This window comes from Mauremys mutica, chromosome 10 (assembly GCF_020497125.1).
Source record: "Mauremys mutica isolate MM-2020 ecotype Southern chromosome 10, ASM2049712v1, whole genome shotgun sequence".
Taxonomy (NCBI): Eukaryota; Metazoa; Chordata; order Testudines; family Geoemydidae; genus Mauremys; species Mauremys mutica.
In genome coordinates, this window is record NC_059081.1 from 10,697,186 (window position 1) to 10,709,694 (window position 12,509).

At 45.7% G+C, this 12,509-nt stretch overlaps 1 long non-coding RNA gene across 1 annotated transcript; it reads left to right on the forward strand.

Annotated features, from left to right (window-relative positions):
* The first annotated feature begins 6,562 nt into the window (after positions 1-6,562).
* Positions 6,563-11,622, forward strand: LOC123378276. Its single transcript, XR_006582538.1, has 3 exons — positions 6,563-6,578; positions 8,441-8,483; positions 11,135-11,622. It is a non-coding gene; the product is annotated as an uncharacterized LOC123378276 (long non-coding RNA).
* The last annotated feature ends 887 nt before the right edge of the window (positions 11,623-12,509 follow it).

Sequence of the window (12,509 nt, forward strand, 5' to 3'; positions counted from 1 at the left end):
CCAGCTGTGGCTGTCCTTCAACAGGAACAACTGCACTGCCTATTGAGCCCAATCTGACGTGCTGGAGGAACCATCATCGATTTCACCAAGGGAGATCAGTCCAGACATGAGATCAAGAGCTTTCTGAAACCAGCCATGTCCAACTGGGATTACCCCCTCAGGTCCAGCAGGACCCATGCCTTGGGGACTTTCACAACCCTCTTCAACCCTTCATATTAGCCTTTGGGGCTTATGAGACCTGTACAAGTGACACGCAGAGTCTGTGGTATCTAATACTGAGTCATATCACCCCTCACAAAGCAACTAGAACTTTCTCCTGAGCTCAGAGAAAAGGAATATGAGCTGGTTCTGCTGCTTACTGATGAAGACAACTTCCTCATCTCCTGATCCAGCTTCACTGTCTCCTCTCAATGACCACAGCAATTCCTGGAGCTACTATGGAGGGTGGCAGAAGAGCTCCAGATCTCTTTAGAGGAGATCCAGGACACAATATATAAACTCCTAGACATCCTGAAACACACGGGATCCAGACAGCCAGCGCTCCCATGAACAAAGTCATACAGGAAGCAGCCAGGGCAGTATCGTATACACCAGCAACATTCCTTGCTATCCCTCTCTAGAATTCCATAGCAGTCTAGTAGTTTTTATTATTCTTATTAGTCTGGAACCACTACTAACTTGTTCCAAAGAGTTAGTCAGATTTTACAGATATTATTTTAGCTCCTAGTCTACAGTACTCAATCTCATCAAGTACTCGTCAAAGGAAAACAGTTCCCTTATGAACAAAATCTTTAGAAAGTGGCCTCTGATGTCCCACTTAAATGGCTTTATATATACTGGGCATTCAATAGAGAGAGCCTGGTTCATTAGCATGTGCAATTCTCCGTGATCTGATTAGTTCTTACAGCTTATTTGGCAGCAAACGTATAACGCCACCACAGTCCACATGCTAAATATGTGCACAGTTAACTGAGAGAGAAGCAAGAAATGGTGCAAAAGTAACAAGCTTTGCTTGTAAAGAGAAGCAGGGGTTTTATCGAGGGCACTAGATTTATCTACTGTAGCAGACTGGACTTACCCCGTGCACTAGTCTCACTCGCACTTTGGTACCTCTCAACTATTTAAATACATATTAATTCTTCTCATGCTGATGTCCCTGTCCAGCGTATTTAATTTTTGTGCCTCAGGACGATAATGGATTCCAACGTGTAGTTCCAATGGCCATAAACGAGTGACAGGCATAACAAAATGCAGTCTCCATTTGCACAGTACATAAAACTAAATTAAACAGTTATTAGTGTATTAACAATGTTCTCACCCCCGTTTTTATTGCTGTTAAACTGACTGTATCTAAACCACCCTTGCAATAAAAAGTACTGTGTGGGGGTGTCAGTGGGGTGTGTGTGTGCTGGGTCTGGGGATCAGCTTTCCTCCACTCCAGCCTTCTGTTGCTCACTTATCCCATGGTCCCTCTTGCTCTCCAGGGTGCTCTCTTTGTGACTCAGCCCTTTGGCCATGTCACTATATAGTTTTCCCCTTCCAGGGTATCATCTTGCTGGACCCAGATCATCCTCCATGACAATTCCCAGGCTGTACCACTTCCCCAGTGGCTGGTAGGGCAACCCAGGCCTGCCCACTACTTTGGGTTCCAGCCAGGGACCCTATCATCATCAGCCAAGATCTACAGCAGGGGTCGGCAACCGTTCAGCAGTGGTGTGCCGCGTTTTCATTTATTCACTCTGATTTAAAGTTCCACGTGCCAGTAATACATTTTAACGTTTGTTGACGGTCTCTTTCTATAAGTCTATAATATATAACTAAAGTTTTTAAAATGTTTAAGAAGCTTCATTTAAAATTAAATTAAAATGCAGAGCCCCCTGGACTAGTGGGCAGGAGCTGGGCAGTGTGAGTGCCACTGAAAATCAGCTCGCATGCCGCCTTCGGCACCCGTGCCATAGGTTGCCTACCCCGATCTACAGAGTCTCCTCCTCGCTGCTCTTTCCCTGGGCTCTTCCTACTATGTTTTCCACAGGCTTTCTTCCCCACAACTCCTCTGGTAAACTCTTCCATCAGGGACAGGATCCTAGGGCTTTCTCTGCCTGAGTTTCCTCCTAGCCACCTCTCTGTGCTCAAAGAGTGGCTGCTGACTATCTCCTTATAGCCCTAGCTAACTCCCCTTCTCTCTTGGGAGTGACTGCAGACCTCCTACCTGCAGCCCCCAACTGTTGTCACCTTGCTGGCTTTATACAAGCTCCTGCCTAGGTGGGCTTCATCTTCAATTAGGGCTTGTCTTCACATACAGCACTGCTGCAGCATTTTAGTGAAAACACAACTACAACAAAGGGGGAGAGTCTCCCATCGGTGTAGTTAATCCACCTCTCTGAGAGCTATGTGGACAGAAGCCCTCTTGTCAACATAGCACTGTCTACAGGGCAGGTTAGGTCAGCAGAACATCACCTCTTGGGGTGTGGATTTTTCACACCTCCAAGTGATGTTGTTATACTGATATAGGTCTGTAGTGGAGACCTGGCCTAGGCTTTTGCAGATCCTGACTCACCTCCAGGTGCAGCCTATAAGGTTAATTGTCCATTAAACTAATGTGGGGTAGACTCCCCGTTAGAGAGGTTTTTGATTTTTTTCCCCACCTACTTAGGAGCTCTAATGTGACCATCTATTTCAACAAGAGAAGCATTATAGTATGAAATAATTAATAAGGCTGCTATTCTGTCATGGACGTCACTCCGCAGCTGCAGCAGCCAATGCAGCTGGCCCCAGGGAGCACCCCAGCGGTGGCGGTCCCGGGGGCAGCTGCAGTAGTGGACCTGGGGAGCACTCGAACATCGGTCCCAGGGGCCCATGACTAAATCCTAGCCTTAACCATTAGTGTGCAGTGATCGGCAGGAAAGTGAAGTATGTAAAAATGGCATTTTCTTACTCAGCAGACAAGAACCCTTGCTTTATTCAGAGTCACATCTTCTGACACCATGAGTGACTGCTCCAGTGAGTTACACTGCTGCAGAATTTGGCCCTGAGTTTACAGTTGTTTTGGGCATGTTCTACTACTTTTGACACCTGGTAGGCAGCTCTGCACAGCCAACAAGGCTCCAAGGTCCTAATTCAGCAAAGCACTTAAGTACATGCTGAAATCCCACTGACTTCAGTGGCACTTCAGTCTGTGCTCAAGTGCTTTCCTAAATAGGGATGGGCTTCACGTTCTTAAGTGGCTTGCTGAATCAAGACCTGAAAGCCAGATCTGGATCCCACTTTGGCTTGTGAGAATTGTTAAGCCATTTCCAATACAGGGTCAACTCTGCCCTCAGTACAGCTGGCTGAACATTTTCTGATGGAACAGGCTGGTGGGCTGCCTCGGAGTCCTGGATCCTCAGATGCCAGGCTGCCTGCCTGGCAGATGCATGAGCTGACTGATCTACCTGGGAAGTTGGGCAGTCGGTTCCCCACCTGGCTGGCTCCCTGAGCCACCCACGGGACGGAGGACTGGGCAACCGGTTCTATTGTACCAGTAACCTTTAAAAACTTTAAGCATGCATTTCTCTCAGCTGTAAAGTATGGCATTCTCAATTATAGCAAGGTATCTCATGTGCATATTGCTGCTACAGTCTCTGTTCAGCCTTACCTGCCAATCAGTAATAAATAAAATATGAATGTTATTCAAAAGACACAGTATTCTTTCACTGTCTTGGTGAGTTACTATTATACAGAGCTATATTTCCATCCCATTCAGTTATAATCTTATTTGATCTTACAGTACCTAATAATGTTTTCCAGCTCTGCTAAGGCTACTTTCTATCTTTCTGAATTGAATTACGGCTATAACATCATAACTCTACTTATGCAAAGTTTGTTGTGGATATTATTATATTCAAGGGCAAATTGCTTTAGGGACCCAGAGTTCTCTGAATATAAATGAAGTGTTTATAGTACAATCTTATTAATAAATAATGCTTTTATTTATTGTAATTGTTTAAATGGCGTCTACTGAAATTTCTGGCCTTGTGATGTGATCAGCTTGAAATGATTTTCCCTCTCTGGAAATATTTGAATACAAACAAAGTCTGGTGATGTGTTCAATTACAGTAATGTAGGGAACTAAAGGGATTATGCCTACTAGGAATACATTAATGTGGTTTTTCGGTTCATTTTTCCCCACTGAACAGGAAATAAAATAAATAGAGACGAAAAGCCCGGAAGCAAGACCTTTATTATTGGAATGACTTGTTACATGATAATCTAAAATAGCCCATCTTGTTTTATTTCTACAAATCCAGGATTGATGGCGCTGAAAATAAAAGTACACTTATAACTTGTCAATCTCATTGGAGCTTGTTACTTTGCAGACTGACTGAGATGCAGTGTGAAGATTAGAGACATTAAGTATTTTGCATGCCACAGTTGTTTTAGCAAATGCATTTATTACTTGTGACGTTCCTTATGTGATATTATTGGGTTTCTTCACATTTTTGTAAGATCCCAGAGAATGAAACACTGTTGCTCTAAGGAACAACCCCTTCTGCCTCCAGAATGGACTCTTGAGAAAATTTCAACAGAGAAACACAGGAAAACATGTGAACAAAGAAATAAACTGTTTCACGGCCATTCTTTATCACCTTGACCACACTCCCACCTCAAACTGTGCTAGCAACAACAGCGTTGAAACCAGGGAAGCAGTGACTGTATTACCAACTCTCACAATTTTGTTATGCGAGTCACAATATTTAGTGTTTTTCTTAAAGTCCCAGATGCTAGGCTCACCTTCTTATCTGCGAACGTCAACTTTCATTTAAAAACAGTAAGGTTCTTGATACCATGGTTGTGGACAAAAGCTTGAAAGTGTGACCTCTTCAAGCTCTAACAAAAACACAAACACCTAATCAGTGTTCTGATTTTTAAGCCACTGTCATGATTTTGGGGGATCTGATTAATGTTTTGTAAATATCTGAGGTGAAATGATGGCCCTAACTTCCATAATGGAATGGAATAATGGCCAAAATGTCCATTGATTTCAACAGAGCCAGAATTTTACCTTTGGGGTGAAACACTGTGTGAGAAACAGTAGGGCACAGAGGCTGGGGGAGTTTTCAGAGCTTCCTGCAGCGGGGGTAGAAATCTGGGAGTGGGTCTGACCCGGCCCCAGATGCCATGCAGAGGAAGAAGAAGTCCTGTCTTCCCCAGTCCAGCTGTGACTAGAGGCTGAGCCTGGCACAGGGTAGGAGCCACCAGCTGTGTCTTCCCCAGTCCTGCCTCCTGCCCCACAATGATTTACCTCTCTGCCAGCCACCTTGGGCACCCAAAACATGTGCACAGTGGTGCAGAATTCCCCTAAGAGTAAATTATGCAGGATTTTTCAGAACAGTGCCACACTTAATTATTTCAGAGTTCTAAACCACATCCTAAAATAATCAACCAATTCACTTTAATCTATGACAGTGGTCCCCAACCTTTTTCATCTGACGAGCATCCGCCGAAATGCCACCGACAAGCAGCAACATCAATAGGCATCGCTACCGAAATGCCGCCAACAAGCAGTGTCCAGAGGCATTGCTGCTGAAAACTGGCGGCATTTCGGTAGCAACACCTCTGGATGGCACTGCTTGTCGGCGGGATTTCGGCAGATGCTTGTCCGCCGGCCAGTACACGGGCGCACTTAGAAGCCCCAGTGGGCACCATGGCACACGCGGGCACCGCGCTGGGGACCCTGATCTATGAGGACCAGACCTGTTCAGTACCACTGCTTACAATTCAACTCACCCATCTAAGTTTTGAAGTTATCCAGCCAACTTTACATTCCCCTTAACCTTTTCTTTTCCAGAGGATCTACTCCTCCTTTATCCATGCATTTTATGCTTTACATTTCTCCTCTTGATCTGCAAAGCCCTAAGGCCCAGAACCTCAAAAGCATCTAGGTGCCTAACTCCTATAGGACTTGGGCACCTAAATACCTTTGACGATCTGGACCTAAGTTCTTTCCTCCCTGTTGCAGCTCCTACTGGTTTATTCAGTAAACAGTGTCCCTTGGGCATATGCTTGTCACATTACAGAAAAGTTAAACAAACAGGATTCTTGTCAGGGACTGCTAATAGGCTGTGGAGGCTTTTCACATCAAGCCCGGTTGTTTTCACTGAGTTACCAGATAATTGTTTGGTGGTCTGTAGTGAAAATATGCTGTGCTGGCAAACCACACACATGTTTATTACATTTACTCCTGGCTTAAGGTAAAGCAATGCTCAGGTTATTGATTAAGCACAGACTAGGCAATAGCGCACGTAGCCCCTCCAATAGCTCACGTAGCCCCTTCACCAATTATGATATATTGCACAAAGGGAGATGGCTATGGGTGAACCAATCAATATGTTACAAGTAACTATGATCTCATGCTCTTTGTTCTAATTACTAATAAAAACCCAGCTCAAGAGAGCTCGGGACGCCTGCTTAACAAACCTCTTGACTCCGCGTCTCCTTGATCCCAACATCTGGTGACCCCGACGTGATACACCGGATCCCGAGGACCCCTGCTCATCCGACTGGAATAGTCTAGGTGCACCCGCTGGAAACAGCCACTCGTGAGTATGGGGAGCGATTTATCAGTGCCACAAAAGGCTCATGCTAAGGAATTATTTAAGCTCATTGAGGGGAGCGGTTGCCCAGCAGTTACGCTGCGGCATGTAGAGGATTTTGTTAAGGAAATAGGATGTCAATGCCCCTGGTATCCCGAAGAGGGGTCCCTGCAGCAAGCAGATTGGCAAAAGATAGGAACACAGCTCTTTGAGACACCGAGAGCAGCAGTACAGCACCTGCTCATGTGGCAGCGGTGTACTGAGGCAGTGGGAAAACTGGGGCCACAGGCGTCTCTCACTGCCGCCCCGCTTCTCGCGCTGACAACACCGCCTCCGTACCCGCGGGTGCTACCACCAGCGCCTGCGGTGTCGGATACGGGGCAGCGGCCCTCGGATCCCTCCGTTAATAAAGGAACTGATCAGCCTTGTTTCCGGGGGAATCGTGGGGGCTGCGTCCGGGCGGCGGTTGCGTTGGCGCGTGAGACGGGGGAATTGAGTTTGGAGGAAGAACATCAGTGGGAGGGAGAGTTGCCCATGTTAATGCCTATAGCGGCAGGAGTCGATGCACAGGGCAATGCCGTCAGAGAGTGGACGGCGCTACCGTATACAGTACTGAGGGAAGTGAGAAAAGCTATCACGGAGACAGGCATCAGGTCTAATTTCGTGGCAGGCATCTTAGAAGGAATTGGAAATGGCTACATTATGGCTCCACAAGATTGGAAAGACTTATTTCGTATGGTGCTGACCCCCGCCCAGTATATGGTGTGGGACAGTGAGTTTAGGTTAGCTGCTGTGGGATACTCAACCCCAGCTGCCACGCCTGACCAGATTTATGGAGCAGGCCAATTTAGCACTATAGAGGGACAGTTGGAGTTAGACCCAGATACATATATTCGTACTAAACTTAGTGTTATGAGAGCTTTCAGAAGGGTTCCCGTAAGTGGGAAACTGACTAGGTCTTTCACAGCCACCCGGCAGCAGCCTACAGAGCCGTATCCGCAGTTCATAGATAGGCTCAAGGAAGCAGTACAGCGGCAGGTTGATAACGAGGAGGCACAGACAGAGCTTTTACGGCGACTGGCCTATGAGCAAGCTAATGCTGATTGCAAGAAGGTACTGCAATCTATAATACATCGCCCCTCGTACACTTTAGCGGACATGATTCAGGCTTGCGCAGATGTCGGTAGTCAAACCCATGCTATGGCTCTTTTGGCGGGGGCTATAAGACAAGGTAATAAACCCACGGGAAATTGTTTTAATTGCAAAAAACCGGGTCACTTTAAAAGCCAGTGTAGGGCACCCGGAGGGGGAGCACATAAAGGAAGACCCCAGGAAGGGGGTAGGCCCTCCAAAAAATGTCCTAAATGCAACAAGGGGTATCATTGGGCAAATCAATGTCGATCAGGACTGGGGCAGGGAAACCAATAACCGGGCCCTCCCCGGGCCCTGGAAAAACAATGGGGGCGGAAGAATTGACTAGGGCGCAACCGGCAACGACCGGCAGTGCTGGAATAGATTTGTATAATCAAGAAGAAAAATCCTCATTCTTACCGGGGGAAGTTCTTTTAATGCCTACTCAATTAAAAGGGCCCCTTCCTGAAGGGACGGTGGGCATTATACTCCCTCGGTCATCAGCAAGCAAACAAGGAATTATGGTAGTTCCAGGAGTGATTGATGCTGATTATCAGGGAAAAATATATGTTCAGTATTGGAGTCACCTGCCTTTTACTTTAAGACGAGGGGACTCCTGGGCACAAATGATACTGTTGCCATATGAGCTCCCTGGAGAAAAATCACAGGTAACACGTACAGGAGGCTTTGGATCAACCCGTACTGAAGGCGACAGCGACTCTTCCTTTCACCCACAGGTGGCGGCGTTGGTACACCGAATATCCCTGCACAAACCTCAACGTAAGTATAACCTCCAAGGTAAGTGGCTGACCGGTTTGTTGGACACAGGGGCGGATGTTTCTGTCATAGCTGAAAAGGATTGGGAACCTAAATGGCCCTCTGAGATAGCCCCTGCGGTATTCGGGGTAGGAGGAAGCCAAGCATCTAAAAAGAGCTCTCAATGGTTACCGGTAAAATCCCAGGAACAAGGTCCCATAATAGCATATATTCAACCCTGCATATTGCCTTTACAGTTTAACATTTGGGGAAGAGATTTGTTAGAACAGATAGGGGCGAAACTGATTTTGGAAGATGAGTAAGCCTCAGGCTCTTCCGTTACAGTGGAAAACTGATAAACCAGTCTGGGTAGAACAATGGCCATTACCTAAAGAAAAATTAGAAGCTTTGCAGCAATTAGTTGAGCAACAATTGAAAGATGAACACATTGAGCATACTACAAGCCCGTACAATACTCCTGTTTTTGTAATTAAGAAAAAATCAGGAAAATGGAGGCTCCTTCACGATTTGAGGGAAATTAATAAAATACTAGAACCAATGGGCCCCCTGCAGTGTGGCCTCCCCAATCCAAATTTAATCCCTTATGACTACCAGGTGGCAATAATTGATTTAAAGGATTGTTTCTTTACAATACCGTTACAGGAAAAGGATAGAAAGTATTTTGCATTCACAGTGCCAGTCCTGAACAATGCCCAACCCACAACACGTTATCATTGGAAAGTGTTACCCCAGGGCATGTTAAATAGCCCTACCATGTGTCAGTATTTTGTAAACACTGCTCTTCAACCTTTCAGAAATAAGTTCAAAAAGCTACTTGTATACCATTATATGGATGATATCTTAATAGCCGGTAGGCCCCTACCCACCACATGGAAAAGTGAGTTAACGGATATCTTAAGTCAATCGGGTCTGGTAGTAGCCCCGGAAAAAATACAGGAAGCCGAACCTTTTCAATATTTAGGTCATAAAATGCTTGCAGCATACTCCATGCCCATACTTCCAAAACTTACCTTGCCAAACAAATTAACATATGTAGTACTACAGCAAATTCTGGGATCCATAAATTGGATAAGACCGTATTACAAGATTCCCACTTCTATGCTAACTCCACTGTTTAATGCCCTAAAATTAGGAAAGCAACCGGGAGACATAATATCACTAACAAACGAACAACGGGAGGTAGTGCATAAGGTCAACGAAGCCATGGCAGAAAGGTGGGTAGATAGAGCAGTACCTGACGTGCCCCCATCCTTAATCATTCTTGGGGACACTAAGCAATTCATGGGGGCATTACTTCAACATACAAGTGAGAGAGAATTTATCCTCGAGTGGATGTATTTACCACACACACACAAAAACACACTCGTCCCATTGTCTGGAATGTTTGCTCAATTAATCACTAAAGGACGCAATCGAGCACTAAACTTGTTTGCCATGGATTTAGTAAACATTATTATCCCCATCCCCATCGCCACCTGGGAAGTTGCATGTATGCACTCGGAGGAGGTGCAAATAGCCCTAGCCAATTATGTTGGGTCCGTAACTTACCATACTCCCAAGGATCCTCGTCTCCAAGTTGCTCAGCATATTCCACTGAAAGTATTCTACTTGGTATCTCCCGTTCCCATAACAGAAGCTCTTACCATTTTCACCGATGGTGGCCCCTCCAGAGGGGTGGTTGCTTGGAAGAAAAATGACCAGTGGAAATCCCAGTTTACCTTACCGCAACGCTCTCCTCAGCGTGCGGAGCTAGCTGCGTTAATTCTTGCCTTTAACACATTTTCTGATCAACCAGTTAACCTCATAACAGACAGTTTGTATGCTGCCAATGTTGTTAGTAATATTGCTTCTAGTTGTGTTACTGCATCTTTGGATAATAATTTGCTTGGTTTATTTCTTTCCCTACAACTGATATTACGTCACCGACGACATCTATTTTTTATCGCACATGTTAGAAGTCATCAGCCTTTCCCCGGAGAAATCTCGCAAGGCAATGCCTATGCTGATAACGCCTTAAAGGCTTTCCCCTGCTCTCCTATGGAAAGTCACTCCTTACATCACCAAAATGCTAGGGCATTGGCCAAGCAATTTTCCATACCACTATCTGATGCACAAGCGATTATTCAGCAGTGCCCTGAGTGTACTGGAAACCTCGCAGGACCCGCTATCGGGGTAAATCCTCGGGGGCTAGGTGCAAACCAATTGTGGCAAATGGACGTCACTCGGTTCCCACCATTAGCTCCCTGGTCCTATTTGCATGTAGTCATAGACACTTATTCTGGCTATATATGGGCAACGCCACAAAAAGGGGAAAAAGCCAAACACGTCTGTAATCACCTCATTCGTTCCTTTGCAGTGATGGGAAAGCCATCAGCTTTAAAAACTGACAACGGCCCAGCCTATTGCTCTTCAGCGATGGCAGCGTTCTGCACGCGATGGGGAATCACGCATACCTTTGGCATCCTATACAATTCCCAAGGACAAGCCATTGTAGAACGAGCTAATCGCACATTAAAAACTGCCCTCCTGCAGCAAAAACAAAAAGGGGGAATTGTCCCCGGCAGCCTGACAGAAAAGGAAGAATGGCTGGCTCAAGTACTGTTTACACTCAATCATTTAAATCTATTACCTTTCAATTCTCAATTTTTCACCAGGGCACAACGGCATTATCAGACGACCGAAGTTCTTCCTGCTCCAAAGGTAACCTATCGTCAGCTACCTGGCCCGGAGTGGAGCGGACCTGTGCCACTAATCACCTGGGGGCGCGGTTACGCAGCTGTATCAACACCAAGCGGCCCGCTCTGGGTACCTGCACGATACGTTCGACCATACAAGGATGGCGTGGCATCAGGGACTGAGCAACCCCATCCCTGACTTCAACATACACTTATATGATGAACAAGGAAAAGTAACAACGGGCCGAAAACGAGGGGGCCAGCGAAATGCACCTGCCACATGGGGCCAAGTAAAGAACCTAGCTAATCAGGCTGAACAACTGTTGGAAAAAACAGGACAAGAGAAAACGGCAGAGAACTATATGATGGCATTAATAGCCTCCTTAAATGCCAATTCTGTACTTTTGTTAACAATAATTATTTTCAGTTTAACTACTGTCCCTACGGAAGGGGGACCGATAGTGACTGGGGGGTTCATCTTAATATATGGGAGGTATTTGCAAAGACTTTAAACCAAAGTACCTTCTGCTTAACGGAGCAGAGGGCGGTGGGGGAGGTGCTAGGATCTTGCCTAATACCAGTGTGCCATAATCCCAAAGACATCAACAATGATACATGGTTTTATAATTCTCTAGAACAAAATTCTACCCTTAGGGAATTAGGGTACCCCGGGTACCATAATTGGGGAGATCGACTAACGCACAAACCGCGTTTTGCCGTTACCCTGTTAACACCGCATGTTGCTAGTTTTAATGTTAGTTGTGCTAAAATGGTTAATTGTACCAAAAAGACTTGTATTCAATTCCCAAAAGGGAACTTCAATTGCTCAAGTATGGTTAATATATCATATATGTATGAGTACCTACAATTGCCAAGGGGCTGGTTCTGGTCCTGCCCCGGATATACCTTTAACTACATTCCAGCCAACATCAGTCATGAAACTCCATGCTGTCTTAGTAGGCTGTCTTTGGTTTTGCCTCAAAAGGAAACTAAGGGTACACCACTTACTAAAACAAAACGGAGTGTATTCCTTGATGAAAGCTGTGATAGTCACGCGGCCCTAATTAGTAAGGCCGAATACGTTGCGCTGGCCGTATCCCTGGTTGGGGTGCCCGGTCTGGCGGCACGAAACAGTAAAAACATTAACGCCTTAGCCTGCTCGGCAGTAAAAGCCTTAAATACAACTTCTAAAGCTCTAGCCTTGTTAAATGAGGAACAGGGCGAATTAAAACATGGACTTTTGCAAAACAGAGCGGCCATAGATTATCTTTTAATGCAACATCATTATGGGTGTGAAAAATTGGATGGTATGTGTTGCTTTAACCTAAGCAATAATGAAAAAGCAGTGCACAAC